Raw genomic sequence first — 5,773 nt, 5'->3', positions numbered from 1 at the left:
GGAATCATATTTGCACAAATACCTTAAAATGTTTTCAGCCAGTCCTGAGATTTACAGATCATTACTAGACATTTTCTACTGCTCCTAAAGGGGAACTATAGCTAAAAAAAAACATTGCATGCAGCAGGTTGGATATGCTTTGTTTGTTCTGAAATAAAACAAGTGTACCTACTTATTCACAATCCTTTATGAATTAACATGCCCAGGATCCCAGCAAAACAAATAAACTCCCATCCACAGGGTTAGGAGTTGTGTCATTCCAGCCAGGCCCATTAATATAGCTGACAGTTCCAAACCTGGAAGAGGAGTGGGTGAGGATGCCAGTAATGGAGCGAGGAGAGGTGAATTTAGTTCTCCATTAAGCAAATTAGTTTGATCACATCACTGTGACTGCACAATAAAAAAATCAGCAAGATCTTTACAAGGTCAATATACTGAGCTTTTAATTAGTAAGAATATAATTCTATATCATTGTATTATATTTTGATTTTACATCAGCCTTCAATTCCTTTTTAGGCTGCATTTGCACATCAACATTTTTCTTGTACCATGGTTGTAGTGTTCTCTGTGTTATTTGTGTCTAGATGTGTTTTATACTGTCCCTTTATGTATAAAGAACATGCGGTTTACTGTAAACTACACATTAATGCAGCAGCAGATACAGTATATGTATATATAACTAAAATTACACTATCGTTATTCAGTGCCCCGAACAATCCTTAAAAAGTATTAAAACATAAAGCTGAGAAATGAAAGAACGTTCCAATGGAAGACACTCTTGGGATCTCATAACAATATCTCTTTGATGGAGTAGATTATCGAGCACTACATGAACTTGCTCTGTAAAACAAATAATTTATTGAAGTTGGCACTAAAACCAACACAGCACTATGAGTTTTGCTTTACAGAGGTCCTGGCTTGCTGGATTATCTACTTCATCACAGTTAACAGTATAAACCAGGCTATCAGGGAGAATAGACACCGTTCTTGATTCTTTCAAAGATAGAGGTTTTAGGTGATTTTTAAAACAAGATTTAGACTAGCAGCTTTTATTAAAGCTGAACTCAAGGCAAACTGCCAAGTACAAATTTGAAATACATTAAATGTAGCTGTTTTTACTTGCCAGAGGATTTGTATTTATTTTCAGACAGTCATGGGATTTAGTTCTGCCAAAGCCTATGCTAAAGCTGGTGCCCTGCCCTGACCTGTCAGGTGAAACAGTAAAGGGGCATCAGTAGACTGATGAGGTCACCACTCTATCCTCTCCTTTTTGTCAGCATATGTGCATGCAATGAAAGTGATTGGCTCCTACTGCTGCATCCCCCTTTCCCTATGTAAGTGTTCCTGCATAGGGGTTTACTAGAGGCTATCATAATGTAGGCACTTACACTAACATAAAAATGTAGGCACGTACACTAGCATGAATACATTTTTATTTAATTCATAACCACATTTATTGTTTTTCATATCTATTTGGAATTTAGCGTTAATTCTGCTCCATATTGTGTGCAAGTTGCCAGGGTACGCACAACTGGTAGCCTGTTTCAAAACGTGAAACTCAAGAAAGAAAGTCACCTGACAATTATTACCTGGGTTTTAGACTTTCTTTCTCTTCGCATACTGAAATGCTTATCCTACTTACCTAACCTCCTATCACTGATATCCTAATGTGCACATTAATAAATACAATGGTGGTATAGAATTTATGCAAAAGGTTAAGGGATCCCAGGAGCCTAAACTATGTTTAAGTGGTTTTGAGTTGCCAAGCCTGTTATGTTCAAGGATATAGTAAAAAGGAGAAGAGAGAGCACAGGCTTTTTGAAGGCAAGGTACAATAATGTAGTTTTAAGGTTTTGTGTTCACAAATTAGCTTCTAACAGAGTCCAGCTGAACACTATTGAATGACAAATGCTTAATGAGTTTAGTGGTATTTTAAAATTTTAAGTGGTTACATTCAATATATAAAATACAATCAAATCTTAAACTCCCAACGCGTTTGGCCGTTAGGCTTCCTCAGAGGTTTTGCTTGAGGTAACCATCTGGTAGAATCAATTGTGTTCATTGGAGAGATAAAGTAAGGAAAACACGAAACAGTATAGATAGTGTCACATTCCAATATTCGATTATCAGGCAAAACAAACACCATATATATATAATGTAATGTTACAGTTACTTACAAATATCAAATCACTATGAAAGGTGAGAGTAAAAGCATCTGTCACACACATTATGTTATTTTGCACCATCAGTTTGTTCTTTCTATACACTTTTCTGTTTTTCTTACCCTTCTCCTTTCCTCTCTTTTCTTTCTTTTTCAATTTTCCTCTTCTGTCTCCTCTGTCAGTTATCTATTAATTATAATGTTCACCCATGACTTTTATATTCATGTTTATTACTTTTCATCAAAACAGTTATTAAGAAAACAATACAAACACAATATTTATGACCATAATATTGGAGTTATGAACATATTTTGAGATTAAGAACTCCATAAAGTGATATCAATGTTTTCATATCAATGTGTTTAAAATACACTTTTGTCACCTTTATGAAATGTTATACTGCTGTTTATCAGCATGGATTGCTTAAAATGCAATTACAGATAAACAACTAAATTTGGGATGAGAATACAAATACTGTTTTACCTGCTAAAAGGTTTTTGAAAGCCAATCTTGTGATTTACATATCTCTACAAAGTCTAGCTCCTATTCCCTGTCCTGGCTTATCAATTCAGCTTCATAGGTCACCTCCCTTTCCACTGAACCTATTGGACAACAAATATAAATAATCACCATCTATCCAATGGGCAAGAGACTGACTATGAAAGCAATAAAGCTAGCCCAAAAAAGTATTGGTAAGTCAGCAGCAGAGTGGTTTTCTTTACTAAAGTGTGAACCACAACCAAATTTGAATACTTTGAGATGCAAAACAGTTAACCTAAATATATAATTGAACTGCACACATTACATGCTTGAATTTCTACTTTAAACTGGCTAAATATAGCATATGCATTTTTTACAAAGTATACGGCTGGTTTAATGTTTTTTGATGCAACCCAGTAGCACTTGTGTATAAAAATGTATGGATTCCTTTGAGTGTGGGCTAAGGTTATGACATCCATTAATGGGCAGTAATAGAAACAGTTTAGGCTGTCAGATAACTGTAATACAGCTTTGATGTATGGATTCTGCTTTGATCATACAGGCTGTCAAGCTACATTCCCTCCCAGGTAGCTGTATTCATTTTCACCTGGACAACAAATGTAAGAGTCTTTTATTTAAAATATATATATCACATTTAGAACATTTTTTTTACTGCCTTATCTTTGACCTTGAAAATTATTTACCCTAAATTGGTAAAAAAAAAACATTTTATTTACGGTGCTTATATCAGTAAAGAATCTTTCATATAGTTCACCAATATTTTCAGCTAATAAATCATAGGTACTATGAGCAGGTGGATTATGTCCATTCTGTGTATTTAGGGTTCTTCTGGTTTTCAAGTTTCTCTTACAATCGAAAAACATACAGGTGGATTAACAGAATCCTACATAGTGTGATGGACTGGAACGTAAATCATAGGTTCTTTGGGAATGTCATTATATAAATAGTTCATCATTTGCTACATGGTCTTGTTCACACAATGTTATTTGGTTTATAGGACAGGTAGGTTTAGGTGCCTGTATGTGGAACATTTTCTTTCAAGTCTAAATAAAATTTTAAACCACTAAACCATAACTTTCCTGTAGTGTTTCCATGACTTACCTTAACCCAGTATAATTAAAAAACAAAAAAGTTTTGAACATTTCTTATTTAGTTAAAACATTTCTTTATACGTGCAGAAGTTTTTTTTTTTTGATAATACCTTAAGTTATTTTTGCGTATATGTATAATAAAACAGAAATATCAAGAACAGAGATGAGTTTCATATAAAAATGTTTCCATGACCAATGTTTGCCACTTTCCATCATTTCTTTCAGTTGTCTCCAGATACCCCAGTCTGACACTTTTTAGATTTTTGTAGTAAATATTGTAAATAATGGTAAAACTAAAACGAACAAATGGATCTGTATTTTTTTATATAATTTACTAAGAACCTAGAATTTAAACTTTGTGTTCCATCTTGTCAGATTGCCGTTAAAAGAAAATTAACTTTCATTGCTAAATATAAAAATATTTTTGTATCCTTATTTAACCTCTTTAGAATGTTTTATTTTTCTATAGATGTTTTTTTTCCCTCCCTCAATACAAATATTTAGCACAGTTCTGACAACTTTTTATGCCTGTTGCAAAAGAAAAGGAACCCATGGGCTGATGAGGATGGCAGACTACATTTCTTAGAAGTCAGGGCTGCAGTACTAGATCATCCTCCATGGCAGAGGCAGATGAAGCCACAAATGTTATAAGGAACATAAAAAACAGTGTTTATAATAAAAATGTTATTAGAGTTATTATACTATACTACAGTAGATTTTGTGTTTTTACTTTAAAAGTAAACATACAAAATATACTGTCAAAGTGAGTTATACCTTCCCTAAAGGAATACATACAGCAAAACAAGTACAATAATCACTGAAAAGAGTAGACAAAGCTAAAAACAACACTGAAAAGGAAAATTGTTTTCTTTACAAATAAAAAGGTAAAACATAAAACAGCTGTTTTATTAGTTTCAAAACAATTGTTATAATGCTCTGAAAGAGAATGGTTAAAATGGTAAATTTGGTTACCAAATAACGTAAAGAAATAAATAGTTTTCTACATGATTTATTATGGTTGATTGGCATTTGATTTTTATGATTTAAAAAAATAGAAAAACACACTAAACATATGAAATAAAACAGATAAAAAAAAGAAGTATTATAAAATGCCTTTGTCTATGTTTATAAAAGTTTAAAACTCCCTTTGTGGTACAGCCTACAAGAAAGACTTTGTTTATTGGATATATAGCCACATTTACTGTTGTTTTTAAAAGTTTTTAATCATTTTGTAGCATCAAAGGCTATATTTTTAAGGTGGATAATCTTTTTATATAATGTTAAAATGTCTTTTTTTCAATACCTTTTAATTTTTAATTTGAAGGGGAGGGCCCTTCTTCTGTGTAAAGCACTGAATTGGAAACCCACATTCTCCTGGAATACATAGGTCATGTATCCCAGGAAGCTTCGGGCCATGTGCAGAAGGGACTTTCTCGGAATGTAAAAAAAAAAGTGCTGCTATCACATATGCACCGTAAGATTTTTGTTACTACATTTTCAGGAAATGTCACCCAATCTTATGCCTGCCCAGTGCAAGATCCTTTGATGTAATTAGAAGGAAGAAGAAGATGGAGGTGCATGATGGTACCTCTACACTAGAAAGAATAAATCTAGGACAGCACTGGATTGACTGAAATCTGATTGCGGAGGATCTTGAAGGGATCTTGAAGAGTAAAGGCAAACAGTTTAAAACTTTCGAAGTCAAAAAACTATAAGAAAATACCAGATTCTATGTTATCAGCTGCAGCAATTAATTTTCCACTAAATAAATATCCAAAAAATTTATTGTGAAGAAAAATATCTAAGGTTCCATATAGTTACATAGTAAGGTTAAAAATACACACAAGTCGCAAATCAAGTTTAACCAATGAGGCTAAAATCCTTTTTTTTTGTGCATCTCAGTTGAAATTTGGCTGATTTATCCAGGGACAGAATTATTATTATTATTATTATTAATAAACAGGATTTATATAGCGCCAACATATTACGCAGCGCTGTACATTAAATAGGGATTGAAAA

The sequence above is a fragment of the Pyxicephalus adspersus genome, chromosome 11 (assembly GCF_032062135.1).
Source record: "Pyxicephalus adspersus chromosome 11, UCB_Pads_2.0, whole genome shotgun sequence".
Classification (NCBI taxonomy): domain Eukaryota; kingdom Metazoa; phylum Chordata; class Amphibia; order Anura; family Pyxicephalidae; genus Pyxicephalus; species Pyxicephalus adspersus.
Note: the sequence above shows the minus strand (reverse complement) of the source record.